At 36.3% G+C, this 17,139-nt stretch overlaps 1 protein-coding gene and 1 non-coding gene across 2 annotated transcripts in view; one reads left to right on the top strand and one right to left on the bottom strand.

Annotated features, from left to right (window-relative positions):
* PPP2R5A (protein phosphatase 2 regulatory subunit B'alpha) overlaps positions 1-17,139 on the bottom strand; it is a 107,850-nt gene that overhangs the window by 77,950 nt on the left and 12,761 nt on the right. The window lies entirely within an intron of this gene.
* On the top strand, positions 4,820-4,925 carry LOC111761281 (U6 spliceosomal RNA). Its single transcript, XR_002794687.1, has one exon. It is a non-coding gene; the product is annotated as a U6 spliceosomal RNA (small nuclear RNA).

Genomic DNA, 17,139 nt, shown 5'->3' with positions numbered 1-17,139 from the left:
TGTAACTTTTTGCTGGTGTCTAGGCATCTGAATATGTTGATGTATTTACTTTGATGCCTAATTTCTTTCTCTTGCCTACCGCTTTTTTTTCTCACAGCTCTTCTTTGATATTTGGTTCAACTTATTCTCAGTTTTTAAAATTGCCCACCTTAAGTTTTCAAAATCAGGCTGGGGACTCACTAGTGGGGTGCAGATTTTCTCCCAGGGATTGTATACAGAGTGAACAGTTTTTGCCCATGCAGCTTCCAGACTGGTCAGCACACGTTTCCAAGGAGGTGTTTCAGTCTCCACTTTCCTATGTTCCTGTGTTGAATTTCCAGATTGGAGATTCAAAGCAGGCTGTGCTGGCTGAATTCACTTAAGAGAAGAACCTGATCTCCCCTCCCTTCTCCCTTGAAACAGCTGACAGGGAGGAAGATGTCTGTTTCCCTCTCTGTAGGCTGGAGTGAGCCAGGGGTTTTATCCCAGCTTATTATCTTGGGAATGGGAGAAGGGAGACCTTCCTGGCCACCACAGGGCCTTGGTAACTCACATTTGTCATTTTGGTTTCTTCGTCTCTCTGTCCCTCACCCTCCTGAGAGTTTTGTAGCTTTGTTCTGGTCTGCTGACCCCCAAAGCAGGTCTGTCAGACAGCTTTTGGCTCTTTCTCCATTGTTTTTGTGAGACCATTCAGTTCTGCCTGTTAGTATGTCGCCATCTTCCCACAATCTTCTGATTGCATTAAATTCAGCACAGGGGAATTTGATTAGATTACTTGATAAGATCCGTTTAGGACTTTTGTTTGGAATACTGGTTGAGTTACTGCTTCCTTGCTGGGTCTAATATAAAAGGAAATACAGAGAGAGATAGAGGAAAAATGGAACTTTCATGTTTGATTCTGCCACACTCGGAGAAAGGACTCTAGTTTCTCCCAGAGTTGAAATGCAAGGAGAAAAGCCCTATGCCAGGTGAAAGAGGACTAGAGGATTGCTTAAGCACAAAGCCCCCAAGAGGCTAGGCCCATCGAGCAGTTCAAGAGGAGATACGCCTTATTCCTGACAGCTTGCAACTAAAATTGGGAAGAAAGCAGAGCAACTGAGTCTGAGATAGGAAGCCCAGGAGGGAAGGCAGAGGCCAGGCAGAGACTGCCTGCCATCTTGCTTCAACACTTGGGTAGCAGCTGACTTTGGAGAGAAATCATCTTTTATGATGCCCTGAGGTGGACTTTTCACAGCCTTGGAACCATAAGCTTTTACCCCAAATAAATACATTTTATAAATGCCAATACATTTCTGGTACTTTGCATTGGCACCACTTTGACAAACTAAAACACTTCACTAACTAAATAAATAAATAAAAGTACAGTCCATTTTTCCTCCTGTAATGGTAAGCTGGACTTAATGACTTTCTTCCAAGGAACAGAAATAATGCAGAAGTGAGGCTGTTTGACTTCTGTATTACTCAGCCAAAGGGGTGCTGATGCAAAATACCAGAAATTGGTTGGCTTTTATAAAGGGTATTTATTTGGGGTAGGAGCTTAGAGATATCAGGCCATAAAGCATATTTTCACACGGAGCAAGATGGCTGCCAACGTCTGTGACGGTTGAGGCTCCCTGGGTTCCTCTGGGCTCAGATCCTTTCCTTTCTTTTCTCCACAAGGTCAGTTGTAGACTATGAGGTTCCCTAGACTTGCCTCTCTCCACAAGGTCACTTGTAGACTATCAGGCAAATGACTCTGTCTCTTCCCCCGGAGCTCTAGCTTAAGACTTCAGCATCAAACTTCAACATCAAACCTCCAACATTAAGAACCCTCAACTCTGTCCTTTGCCGTGCCATACCCACGAAGGGGTGGAGACTCAATGCCCTAATAATATGGCCCAATCAAAGTCCCAATCTTAACTCAATCATGCCCAGGTACAGACCAGATTACAAACAGAAACAATATCTAATTTTGGAATTCATAACCGTATCAAACTGCTACAACTCCTTTTCCAAGCACTTTTAAAAATATATATATTTTTATATTAGAGAAGTCGTGAGCTTGCAAAACAATAATACATAATGTACAGAATTCCCTCTATCACCCCTCCACCACTGCCTTACATTGTAGTGGAACACTTGTTACAGATTATGAAAGATCATCATTAGACTATTACCACTAACTGGTCCACAGCATACATTTAGTGTATTTTTTCCATACAAAGACCAGGGTTTTTTTTGTTTTGTTTTTTTTTTAAAAGAGCTTCTGCCTGGCCCTCTCATTCTCTCAGATTACTTGCCCTGGGATCCCAGTCACCATATTTGAGAAAGCTGAGACCACATGGAAAGGTCTCGTGTGGTGTTTCCAGTCTATGCCCCAGCTAGGCCTTCAGCTTAAAGCCAGCATCAACTGCTGGACACACAAAGGAATGAGTCTTAAGGATTCCAGCCCCTAACCTGCTACATTTTCAGGTGAAGCCTTTCATATTATGGTGCAGAGATAAGCTCTTCCCTATCTGCACTCCTGACTCAAAGAAACCATGAGCAATAATAATTGTTGTGTTAAGCCACTAGTTTTTTGTTGTTGCTGTAACATATATGCAACATAATTTCCCATTTTAACCACTTTCAAGTACATAGTTCAGTGGTATCAATTATACTCACAATGTTGTGCTACCATCACCACCACCTATTACACCAAAACTTTTCCATCACTCCAAACTTAGTCATTAAGTTTTAGAATAATTTATTATACAGAAATAGAAAATTAATATAATAAGCATCCTTCAGATTATGATTTGGTCTCTCCTGCAGGTTTACCTACAGGAGAGCATCATTAGAATATTCTGATAAAGTATATAAGGGGAATAGTTTCTCATTATAAATTAATAAAATAGCATTTATTACTGTATCTTGAGTTTGGTTAATTTAAATTTGTATTGTCTATGATAAAAAGAAATCATTTATATGACTCTGTAAGGCCAAGGAGTTGACTCAGACACTGGAAAATTCACCAAGAACACCACACTTCTACGGGAACAGTTTACTAGTTTATTCTCTATTGACTATGAAGTAAGATCCCCATGTGGGTTTTCATTTTCCATGACATGTCTGTATTCAGATATAATTTGTACAAAGTTTAAAAAAAAACAAAACTGAACTTGTCTCAAAGACCTCTTGATTTAGTGGAAGAGAACCTTCCATAAACTGACACCATAAAGTACCATGTAAAACTTCTCTGCAATATTTCCAAAAAATTCTAATTTACTTCAAAAAATTATTTAAAAATTTTGTTATATAAAAAAGTTTAAATGGCCTCTATACAGTACTATGTAGGTATTATTGTTTCTCAGATATTTTATTAACTTTAGGGTTCTTATGACTCCATCTTTACAGAAAGAATCACAAGTAGAAAGCGCTATGACTAAAAACCTATCAAACTGCCTACATTCATTTCTTTTTTGTATTTTTTTTACATATATTTTTTATTTTTTAAAAAGATACTTAGATTACACAAAATGTTAATACAAAAAAAAGGGATTCCCATATGCCCCACTCCCCACACCTCCCACCCTTCCCCACATTAACAAATTCTTTCATTAGAGTGGCACATTCATTGCAACTGATGAACACATTTGGAGCATTGCCACTGAGCATGGATTATAGTTTATATTCCGACATTCATTTCTACTTACTACCCTTGAGAACTTGACCAAGTTGCTTATTAAGCTCTCAATGTACCTGTATCTACTGCATATATTAGTATGAGTTATATGTAAAGTTTCTGCATTTCATATTGTTTTTGACATCATGTCATGCAGACGCATGATTCTAGTTCACTGTTTTTTTAAATGAACCAGATAACATACATTAGTGCTTGGAATAGCATCTGGAACACAGAAAGAGCTACATAAATGATTTAGAGAGGATGCTCTATGGGTTTCTGGTGAGCTGCTAATATTCTATTTCTTGATAAGGATATTAGAATTCACTTTGTAGTAATTCATTATCTATGTATTTACAGGTTCAGTATTTCTCCATACCTATCGTTTAAGCTTTAATGAAAGTTAAAAACAAAAAAACATGAACTTATAAAAAAACAAGTTCAACAAGTTTGATAGATGTATTCATTTTCAATAGCTGCGGTAACAATTAGTATAACTTGATAGCTTAACACAGCATAAATTCATTATACTATAGTTTTAGAGGTCAGAAGTCTGAAATGAGCCTCACTGGGCTAAAATCAAGTTTTCAGCAGGGCTGTATTTCTTATGTATTTTCTTGCTTTTTACCACTTTCAGAGGCTGTCCATCAAATCCAACAATGGCTGGTTGACTCTTTCTCATATGTATCACTCTGACACTGACTCTTCTGCCTCCCTCTTCCATATTTAAGGACTCTTGTGATTACACTGGGCCCTCCCAGATAGTCCAGGAAAATCTCCTTATCTTAGAGACAGTTGATTAGCAACCTTAATTCCATCTGCTACTTTAATCTCCCTTTGCCATGTAAAGTCACTTAACCATAGGTTCAATGGATTAGAATATGAACATCTTTTGGAGGCTATTATTCTGCACACCACAATAGATCATTTTATAAATATAAACTACATTCTTAAATGCTTAAAAAATAAGTATATTTTAAAATATAAAATATATAATTTACTTTAGCAACAAATTTTAAGTAGGAATAAATCTAGCAAAAGCATGTAAGATTTCTATGAGCAAAAAAAACAAAACTTATGAAATATATGAGGGACATAAATAAGGGAAGATATACCATATTCATGGTTGAAAAACCTCAACATCTCCCCCAATGAATCTATAAATACAATGCAATTTATATCAAATTCCCAACAGGGGTGCTAGCATTGGTAGCATGTATATTCAAATTGGAACAATACAGAGAAGATTACATGGTCCTTGAGCAAGGATGACATGCAAATTCATGAAGCATTCCATATGTTTGTTACCAGGGTAGGGAATGGGGAATTAATGCTTAATTTGTATACAATTTCTATTTGGGATGAGGGAAAGTTTTAGTAATGGAGGTGATGATGTGAGCACAATACTGTCAATGTAATTAATACCACTGAATTTATATTTTAATGTGGTTAAAAGGGGAAATTTTAGGTTACGGACACATTAGGGAATATAAATTTTAAAAAACCATAAAACCATACAAAAGAAAAAGTGAAACCTAATGTAAACTATGAACTATAAATAACAGTATAATTATAATATTAATAATGTTTCATCATTTGCAACAAAGGTACCACACTGATGCGAAGAACCTGTATTAGTCAGCCAAAGGGGTGCTGATACAAAGTACCACAAATTTGTTGGCTTTTATAAAGGGTATTTTTGGGGGGGTAAAGGCTTACAGTTACAAAGCCATAAAGAGTTCAACTCAAGGTACCATAAGAAGTATTTTCTCACCAAACTCTTGCCACGTGTTGAAGCAAGATAGTTGCCAATCTCTGCAAAGATTCAGCCTTCCTCTTTCTCTTAAGGCTCCATGGACCCAGCTTCTTATGATCTCAGCTGTAGGCTGGAGGGTTCGTTTCTTTCTGGGCCTTTTCAACTGCTTAGGGCTCTGGTCTCTTCAGCTGCAAACTCACAGGCAAAAGCGCAGCTCTCTCCTGGGCCCCAAGATCAAGGTTCTCTTCTCTTCCACGTCTATTCCTGTCTATTCCTCTATTCCTGTGTTTCTTCTTCCGTGTGAATTTCCATTTATAAAGCCCACAAAGGGGGCAAAGACTCAACCCTGAGTCACCCTAATGATGTGGTTGGATCAAAGCCCTAATCTCGATTTAACCAAGTAAATGCAAAACCTTTGAATTTAATATAATCAAAGGGTATCACACCCAGAGGAATAGACCAGTTTACAAACATAATCCTTATCTTTTTGGGGGTTCATAAAGAATCTCAAAATGCCACAGCATTGATACAGGGAAAACTGTAGGAACTCTATATTTAATGCATGGTTTTTCTGTAAGCCTATAACTTCTCTAATTGGGGGGGAGGGGGGGAAAGGAAGGAAGCAAGGTAGGAAGGGAAGAAGGAAAATTCCCAACAGGGTGTTTTGGTGGAACTTGAAATTATGGCCCTAAATGCTTGTATTAGAGAGGGAAAAAAAAGGTCTAAAACCAATGATCCAATGGCCCACCTTAAGAAGGCAGAAGAACAGCAGCAAATTAAAAGTAAGCAGAAAGGGAAGTAGATGTGGCTCAACCAGTTGAGTGCCTGACTGCCACACGAGAGGTCCTGGCTGTTTAGGTTCCAGTGCTTCCTAAAGTAGAGAGGCATGAGCCACACCTGCCTCAATGAGCTAGCACCTCTCCCACCGCAACAAGCTAGATGTCACAAGTCAGCAGACACCGCAGCCCACAAAGAGTGGATGTGGCTCAGGCCACTGGGCATTCATCTCCCATGTGAGAGGTCCCAGGTTTGGTTCCCAGTGCCTACTGGAGAAGGTGAGCAAACAATGAGCAGAGAAACAAGAGAATCATCCGGGAGAGGGGGTTTAAATTTTAAAATAATAATCAAGTAAATAAATAAACCTTTAAAAAAGCAAGCGGAAAAAAAATAACAAAGAGTAGATACAAATGAAAACTGATAAAGCAACAGAGAAAATTAATGAAAGCAAAAGTTGGTTGTATGCCAGGGTGTAGAGTTGTATGGGAAATCTGCACATCTGTATGACTGTTTTGCAAATTTACAATATCTGTAGCAAAAATATTTTTTTAAAAAATAGGATGGGTTGGGGAAAAAAATACACCAAATGTAAAATAAGGGCTATAGTTGGTAGTAATATTTTGATGATGCTCTTGCACATTTTGTAATAGGTGTTTCACAACAATGCAAAGAGTTGGTGGAGGGGTGGTGTGTGAGACCCCTGTTTGATGTTGTGTATGTTTGTAGATTTGCAATCTTTACTATACACTTATTGTTTATGCATGTTCATGTATGACTACTTCAATAAAAAATTAAAAATTTTTTAAAAATCCGAAAAAGTTAGTTGTATGAAAACACTAATAAAATGTATAAACCCCTCACTACTCACCAAGAAGAGAAAACACAAAATTACAAATAACACAAATTTTAATAGTAGTATCACAGCAAATCCTATAATCATTAAAGGTATAAGAGAATATATTAATAACTTTATGCCAATAAAGGTGAAAATTTAGATGAAATGGACAAATTCTTTGAAAGACAAAAACTACCAAAATCGACAAAAGAAGAAATAGAAAATGCTCTCATATTTACAAAAGATATTGAACTGGTCCTTCCCATTGGCCCTTTCCCTTTCCCCCTTTAAATATTTTTTGGCTTCCTTTGCCAAAGGAGTTATTACACAAGCTCATCTGGGGTGGACAGCCCAAGCAGGGAAGGCAAACACAAGCAGGGTCAGGACCCACAGATGAGGTTAAAATCAGAATAGGGCAGAAAGGCAGGCCCAAGTGAGGATTTGGGCTGACACTAAAGTAAAAGGTGACAGCTGGGCAAGCAAGTAAACCTCAAATTCAGATGTGTGTGAGAGGCAGGTGTCAGAGCAGGCAGCAAGGACAGAGGAGGAGTCAGGGCTAATAAAATCAATTTAGCAAGATCACAGGATACAAGGTCAATTTATAAAAAATCAACCTTATCTTACCAGAAAATAAAATCAAAATACCATTTACAAAGGTATCAAAAAACATAATACTTAAAATATTTTAGTAGGCATACAAGTCCTCATCACTGGAAACTATAAGCCATTGTGAGAGAATTAAAGACTTAAATTAATGAAGAAATGTTCATGGAACAACTCAAATGTTCATCAATAGGTGACAGGATAAACAAATTGTAATATATCCATTCAATGAATTTAGCCTAACAAGAAAGGAACAACCAACACACTGAACAACATCGACAAATCTCAAAGAGAATAAATCAAGACAAAAAAAAAAAAGAGTACATAATGTACAGTTCTAATCTAAAGGAATAGAAAGCAGAACAGTATTTGCTTGGAACTGGGCATATTGGGGCTGAGAGAGGGGTGAGAATGTGGGTGGAGGGAGGATTGACTGTGAAGGGGCACAGGGAACTTTTTGGGCTGATAGAATGTTGTATATTTTGATTATGGTACTGCCTACATAAGCGTATAAACATTGTCAAAAATCCAAATGCGCACTTAGATTAAAGGTGCATTTCATTGTATATAAATTATACTTCAATTACAGCAACTTTATAAAAATAAAATATTAACTTAAAATATAATTTTGGAAGATATTAAAGAAATGCCTTCAAAAGCATATGAGCTGAAAAATAGGAAAGCTTTCTCTTTTTTTATTACTAGAAATTACTACTCTAACTAGGTACTCTTAACATACGACTTTAAGAGGTGTTCCAGAAAGAAAGTGCAGAGTTACAGACGGGAAGAAGTCATGAAGAAAAGAAATCTTCAAGAAAATTTCTTATGACTGAATGAAAGGACACACTGAGTGTCCAGCCCTCTGACTGAAAAAAAGACACATCTACATCAAGGCATATCAACAAAGGTTTACTGGTAAATGCTTAACTACCAGCTTTATGGGGAAGGGAAGCAGTCATGATTTTTAAGGTTCACTGAAGCCAAGGTACAAATAGCTCAAGCATAGACCATTTTGAGTCACCAAGATGATGTTACTGAAGTCAGGGTCAGGAAGAGAGGTGTATAATCAACTTATAGAGCTGACATCAGCAGACCACTGCATATTACTGTGAAATTTCAAAACACCAAGGACAGTACGGTATGTGACTATATCTCAACAAAACTGCTTTAGGGGAGTATATGTAGCTCAAATGGTTGAGTGCCTGCTTCCCAGGTATGAGGTCCTGGGTTCAATCTCTGGTACCTCCTAAAAACAAACAAACATAAAATCCAACTCTCATTGGGGAGCAGATGTAGGTCCCAGATTCAATCCCCAGAACCTTGCCCCACCCCCCAAAAAAAAGGACCAAGGACAAATAAAATATCCAGAATGCTTAGAAAAATAACAGTCAGTTCATGTACAAAACATTGGGAATCAAATGGCATTGATCTTGACCAAAAAAAAAACCCAAAACAGCAACACCAAACACTTGAAAACAATGGAATAACAACTTCAAATTCTAAAGCAAAAAATGACATTCAACTTAGAATACCATACCCAGCCAAACTATTTATCAGGTATAAAAGTAGATAAGCAACTTTTTGAATATATGGGTGATTCTCAAAATATTTTATTCCCTGAAACCTTTCTTCGGAAGTTACTAGACCATGTGCTCTATCTAACAAGGAAATAAACAATGGAAAATTAAAGTTAAGAAAGAGGAGAAAAACTAGGGAATTTCCAGGTGCTAGAACAAAAAAACTAGTGGGCAACCAGTAAAGATTAGATTGGATGTATTGACCATATCAGGAAGAAAGATTCCAAGGGAAAATAAAACTGAAATGATAGACTACCTATAAGAAATTAATACACTTCTTTAAGAAAGTTTGATCAAAGTTAGTGAAAGGTACACATAAAATTAATTAAAAATAACTGTTAACTACAGGAAAAATAACCTATTTTATAAGAAAGGAAATGTAATTAATACTGCATGATCAGCTGTAAATAATATTTGCATAAGATATACTATAAACACTGAATATTGATCTAATAAAAATTTTGATGGCTCTATAGTGAAAGAATGTGGATGAAGTGTAGACTATATGGAGATTAGGGGGAAGGATAATAAAAACCTTAAAACCTCATCAAGGACAGTCAATAAATGTCTATTATTTTTAAAAAGAATGAAGAGAGACAGTGTAATAACAGTAAGAGCTAATGCTAAGTAAACACACAACAATCTGGATAAATTTAATACAACACAGCAACAGAAATCAGACACACCAAGGTATATATTGTTCAACTCCATTTATATGAAATTCAAAAATAAAAATGTTCCATAAATATACAAAATTAGTTAGTTGATGGGGAAGGGTATGAAATAGCTTTCTGGGAAATGTTCCATAATTTTCATCTGGGTGATGGTTACTTGGGTGTATATACACAGTTAAAATTTGTCAAGTTAAACACTTAAGATTTTGTCATGCTCCATAATTTCTGTAGGAGTTTGATATAGTTAAGAATTCCAAAAATAGATACTAGATTATGTTTGTAATCTGGTCTGTACCTGGGCATGATTAAGTTATGATTAGGGTTTTGATTGGGCCACGTCATTAGAGTGCTGAGTCCCCACCCCTTGGTGGGGGGCAGGAGGACTCACAGATAAAAGGCATAGCAAAGGACACAGTTGAGGGTTTCTGATGCTGGAGTTTTGATGTTGGAGTCTGATGCTACAGTCTTAAGCTGGAGCCCCAGGAAGTCAGAGGAAAGAGAAGCAAGCCCCAGGAAGAGAGGACCTGAGCCAGGAGAAGAACACAGAGGAACAGATAGAGTTCCTTAGGCACAGCAGAAACCCCAGGGAGAGAGACAGAGCTGTTAACCTGAGAGTCTACAGCTGACCTTGTGGTACTGCAATGATGGACACTTGACATTTTGCATTTGTCAAGACCCATGGGACTGTACAGCAAAGTGTAAGCCATAATGCAAACTACAGATTTTGGTTAGTAGCAGTGCTTCAATATTGGTTCATCAATTGTTAACAAATGTACCACACTAACGTGTCAGTAATAGGGGAAAATATGTGTGTGGGTATGTGGGTGTGGATGTAGGGTTATACGGGAATTTGCTATATTTTCAGTGTAATTTTCTGTAAATGTAAATCTAAAACTTCTCTAAAAAGAAAGTTTAATATTACAAATGTTTTATCTATTTAAGTGATAATATGATTTTCTCATTTATACGGTGCTTTGTCAAATGATTTTCTCTATTTAAGTGATGATTTTCTCCTTTACTCTATATAGTGAATCATTTTTAAATGTAAAGCCAGTCTCACATTCCTAGGATAAATACAGCTTGATCATAATGTATTATCCTATTTAGATATTGCTAAATTCAATTAGCTAATATTTTGTATACTATTTTTGCATATATGTTCATAAGGGATGTTGGTCTGTAATTTGCTTTTCTTATAATATTCTTATCAGGTTTTTTAATTAGGATTCAAATATACAGAGATAGGACTACTCAGATTTTTCTGTCTTCTCTTGTTGGTTTCAGAATGCTGTGTACTCAAGGAATTTGCTCATTTCCTCTAAGTTCTCAAACTAATTGGCACGATTATGTATCTGAAAGCTATGAAATTCTAGTTAAGGGTAAGTATAGCAGTTTGATATTACTGATGATTATTGGCCAAAATGAAATATTGGATTATGTTTGTAAACTGGTCTTTTCTTCTGGGTGTATTAGAGTATATTGGATTCAGAGGTTTTACTTTTACTTGATTAAATAATGATTAAGGCTTTGATTGGGGCCACATCAGTAGGATGTTGAGTCCCCACCTGTTGGTGGGCAGGGACCCACAGAGAAACTGCACCACAGAGAAGGGAGGCTGGAGTCTTGAGCTGGAGCCCTGAGAAGTAAGCACACAGAGGAGTTTGTTCGTGTGGAAAGAGAGGAGGCCCGAGAAGATAAACAAGCCATTTACCTAATAGTCAATAGCTGGGTTTGTGGAGTTAACAAAGCAGCTGAGCCTGGAGGGAGGTAAGCCCAGGGAAGAGAGGAACCCAAGAGGACTGAACCCTTACAGTCGGCATGCAATCTTGCTCCAACATGTGGCAATAAACTTTGGTGAGGGAGGTAATTTTGTGCTTTATGGCCTGGTAACTGTAAGCTTCTACCCCAAATAAATGCCCTTTATAAAAACCACCCGATTTCTGGTATTTTGCATCAGCACCCCTTTGGCTGACTAATACAGTAAGGTAATAATTACTAAAAAGAAATTAAAATTTTAGTCAAGAGAGAGATCAATTTCCATCATGACAACATGAAGATCTCTGTAGACCTACTCCCACAAAAAATGATGAAAATTCTTTAAAATGCAGCCATTTAGAGCCTTTGGAAATGGTTCTAAGGGCAAACAGCAAGTGAAGAAACATCTGACCAAGACAATCTATGAAAATTCTTGAAGAAATCCAAGAGTCTATATAGTATCTGAACCAAGACCACTCTCTCCATCCTCCCTGACAGCTCAACAAGGTAGAAACTCCCACTCGAGACTGGTGCAGCAAGAACACAGGGATGCCTCTTGCCCCAGCTCCCAATTAAGAGAGTTTTCCTCAAGTGAGGACCAAAACATCAGCCTTTCTCATTCTGTCCCCAGTTTACCTGTTACTAAGGCTAAATTTTGGTTGACCACCTACTCTCCAGTTCATTGCTCTCACCCAGGACAACTAACAGGAGGTGGTGATGGACAACCTCCACACCAAGGAACCAAGAGACTCTCCAACTACAAGCAAGAGAGTCCTATCCATCAGCCCCAAGGGATTACAGCCCCTTCTCAATTAGAAGCAGAGTGGGCATCACCATCCCAGAATCCTCAGGATTGGGGAATGAACTATGGACTAAAGTAGAGTTACTGGTATTCTTCTATAGACTTATTGTGATTCTAGCAATGGAAGAAATTATATCATTGATATGAAGGCAGTGGCCATTGGAGGTGTTGAGGACAGGGAGAGGGAAAAATAGGTATAATACAGGGAGCATTTTCAGGACTTAGGAATTGTCCTGAACGACACGATATTATCTTGCCATAACCTATAGAAATGGGTGGGAGAGAGTGTAAACTACAATGTAAACTTTAATCCATGCTTAGTGGCAATGCTCCAAATGTATTTCATCAATTGCAATGAATGTACCTCACTAATGAAGGATGCTGTTAATGTGGGAAAATGTGGGAGGTGTGGGGAGCTGAGCATATGGGAATCCCCTATATATTTTATGTGACATTTGTGTAATCTATGTTCGAAAAACTAAAATTTTAAAAAATTAAAAAATTTAAAAAAAAATTCTGGTTGAGAGTACAGTCAAGAGATGTGGAGGTTCTTCTTCCACCCAGTCCCCACATATGGGACAGAGACTCTGTCTTTGGGCATAGCACCTCTAAGAATACTGGGCCCCCTGATCTTCGTTTTCGTTCATAAGGCGGTGAATCCATGCCAGGAGAGGCAAGCCAAGAAGACCTCAGGCTACTGCCCACCCCAACCCTACCAACACTCAGCTCCTAAAGTTGGTGGTGGAGTGTCACTCAGAGTTTAAAACACATAGGAACAAATACCTTCCTAACGCAACTGACCTCATTTGCAACAAAGCATGGAAAAATTCAAGCCTAAGGACACTGTCAACACCAGTGATGAAAGACAATTGGGAGGAGATTCATAGATTGATTGAAGATACAAGCTAAACTGTAAGCCATCTACTTTGCAGGAGAAAATCAGGGAAAGAAACAGCTGGAGGAGCTCTGCTGTGGTCAGAACCAGTATCAAAACTGACTTCAGAACTATTCCTTCAAAGAAGTACAAATTTGATTGGATTTGTCTGTAGAATAATTTATGCCCCAGAACACTGATAAGAACAACTGAATGATCCTTCCAAAATCACTGTCATCCCAGGGTAACTGTGCTGCTCAGGAAAGCACAGCTTCAGGTATATCCAGTTTCAGAGACTTAATACTCCAAGGCGTGGCATGGGTAAGGGAAAGATTTCACTAAATAACTGCATCCAGTCACTAAACAAATAAACAAGTAAATAACATCAGCAAGCCCAGAGGTAAGGGCTGGTAGGCAATACCAGCTGGTAGGCAATACCAGAGTTGCTATATTATCTAAAATGTCCATTTTTCAACAAAAAATTATAAGACATGCAAAGAAACAGTAAAGGATGTTCCACACACTGGGGAGGGAGGGGGGACGGGAGCAGGGGGAGGCAAGCAAAAGACGGAGCCTGAGAGTGTAACAAGATTTTGGATTTAACAGAAGAATACTTCAAAGTAGTAATTATAAATATGTTCAAAGAAATAAAGGAAACCATGATTAAAGAAAAGAAGTAAAGGAAAGGAAGGGATGTTGACAATGTCATCAAATATACTATCAATAAAGAGAAAGAAATTATTAAAAAAAAAAAACCAAATGAAAATTCTGGAATTTAAAAGTATAATAACTGAAATGAAAAATTCACTAGAAGCGTTCAATAGGATACTTGAAGTGACAGAAGAAAGACTTAGTAAATTCAAAGCTCAACAGAGATGATGCAATTTGAAGAACAGTGAGAATCAAGAATGAAAAAATAATGATGACTTAGAGAAACTATCAGACACCTACAAGCACCAACATATGCATTATGAGAATACCAGGCTAGGAGAGAGACACAGAACCATAGAATCTATAAAGACACAAAGTAGATTAGTGGTTGCTTAGGGCTGGGTGAGATAGGAGAATGGGGAGGGGAGTGGGAGATGATAGCTAAAGACCATGGGATTTCTTTTTTTGAGGTACTGAAAATGTTCTAAAATTGACTGTGGTAATTGTTGCATATATCTGTGAATATAATAAAAATCAGTGAATTGTACTTTAAATGGGAAATTATATAGTATGCAAACTATACCTCAAAAAAACTTAAAATCTTAGTCCAGTACTATTCTCTAAAAGACTTTCCTATCGTGTACCAAACATATTACTGAAAGACAATAAAGGTTAAAAGATCAATTGTGATAATGTCACTGACCAATAATAAAATTTCATTCTACCACAAATGTATATATAAGACATTTAGCATGCCTTTATCTTTGTGCTGCCTATACTAATTTAATTAAATAAGAAATTTTCATGGACTTGTAAATTAAAACCCCAAACCCACCATATAAAATGAAAAAGATATAAGAATAATATTTTAATAATACGGCTCTGTAGTACTGGTTTTAAGTTTGCTGAATTAAAAAAAAAAAGTCCATTAAGATAATCTGGCAGTTTTCCTTGTAATATGGTTTTGCTGGTACTGTCTCAAATGCATCTGACCAGAAAATTCTAGTGTATCTTCATTTCCTTAAAGACCTCAAGTACTAAGTAGGACGAGATTGGAATTTAACTATATTATTATAAAGCCTCTTCTTCCACATCTTCTTTAAAAAGAGGTTATTTCAAGTTGTTCATTGTTACTCCTCTATTTTCCATTTAAGAATAAATAATTTGAACTACCAGGAATCATCATTTATAATAGAAATAACATTTTTATAGGTATTATTTTCCTTAAAGGAAAAAAATATATTCCCAATTATTGCTACTCACATAGTTGAAAACTAAAGTAGGATCTCCTTTAGGATTCATGCTACAAATTATAGAACAAGCACTGTATCATAGCAACCCAGCAATACCATTACAGTGACACGCTGAGGATGCAATCCAAGATTCTAATTTGAGAAACTGGCACAGAATATAGGACATGTAGCTTTTTCTGGCAATACCACTTGAACATTAATAACTAGAAATCTAAAGTCAGTTTTTATTTGAAACTTTATTATAAAGCAACAATGGAGAAACATTTATTAACAAGTGATTCACACCAATGTGACGAAATATGACTTATTAATGTTCTATGATTTCATTAGAATTGAAAATGAGAAAAATTGTAGAGACATGACATTTTAGAAAATGTGAATATGCATCCTAACAGCTTGACAATGAATTCTAATATACAAATGCATATCATTTTAAGGAAACCCTGAGAATACTATCTAAAACTTTTAGGAGCAAATATTAATAGTAAATATTTCCATGCTTTACTCAAATACCATTCAAACATAAGTATGTCTACATTATTGGATTAGAGAAGAAGTTAAATATACTGTTCAATTTTACTTCAAACAAATCAACTGTTTGCTATCTTTTAAATTAAAAAACCACTCTGATAAGAAGTAGACAAGAACAACAAGAAGTGCAGATGAACTAATAGGGCATATTATGTAGATTCCTTGGAATGTGGTATCTTGGGCTTTAGAATGAAAGGTACTACAAAACAAAATTGCCTAGAAGAGTAATGGAATGTTTGGGTCATTTGCATAATTCTATTTAAATATAAAACCTGCTATCCATTACATTTAAAAAAATTTTTTTTTCCTATTCATTACATTTAATAGAATTCTAGAAGCATTTTTCTTTTTCACTTGGGATTTTGGGGGGAAAAGAAATATTAAAAAGATCTTTATAATGGAGAGTTAAAGATATTTTCAGTTTTGATGCCTAAAATGAGTTACCCATCTTGTAACTACTCCTACTGGTAACTACTAAGAAACACCTGCTACTGTGTTAAAAAAAAAAAAAGTATCAGCTACTTTAATAAGGTTGTTTAAGTCTGTAGAACATGGCCTAAGGTCTATAGGTCCACAGACAACCCACTTTCCTCCACCATGAAAGATGGATGGGCTTTGCTGTAGTAATGAGTAGAGCAAAGAACCCAGAAATTATATACAAAATGTTATGTATGATTTTTCTAAGGAGATGATGCAATGCTTTAATCAATCAGATTTTCCAAGATAGGCAGTTACAACCAAGGTTTCAAATGATTTGATTCAGTATTTCCAGAAATAAAAGTTTATTTGGAAGAAACCCTAAACTGATTTTAATTTTTTGTCTTTCAGGTGTATGTTATTTACAATATTCTACTAAGTGAAAACAATGGCTTACAGAACAGCATATATTATATCATATGGAAAGATGCTCAAAAGTTTAAAAAAGGTTTCTTCTTGATGGGGATTTTTGTTTTCTACCTTTGTAAGGTTAAGTTGTTTTTAACAGTAAGCCTATAAGTCTTTAAAAATATATAATAAAGCCATAATGAAAGAAATAGAGTAGTTAAGAATATGACATTTCTCATTGCATATTCTTTAAATACTGTGAGTTTATTTTAGAAAACCATGAAAATTGAGATTCACTCATGACTCACAGCAAGTATTATATCTTAAAATAGAGTCTTTCTTGCTCTATGGGAGGAGAAGCCACTTCTCTAGAACTTTAAAAAAAGAGGAGTTGGGGGGTTTAAGCAGTTCTCAAAATATGTTATATGTAAGGGTCATCCAGTTGATCCAAATTAAAAACAGAGTATCAAAATATATGACTATACTAAAACCAATGCTCAACTAATACTTGGTAGCTAGGTAAAAGTTGGGTTATTTTTATCTTTCCTACATGAATGACAGAAATTTCCTATGAAGGAAATATGACTTTGAAAATAAATGCAAC

This window comes from Dasypus novemcinctus, chromosome 13 (genome assembly GCF_030445035.2).
Source record: "Dasypus novemcinctus isolate mDasNov1 chromosome 13, mDasNov1.1.hap2, whole genome shotgun sequence".
Classification (NCBI taxonomy): Eukaryota; Metazoa; Chordata; class Mammalia; order Cingulata; family Dasypodidae; genus Dasypus; species Dasypus novemcinctus.
This window is presented reverse-complemented; position numbering and strand designations above follow the sequence as displayed.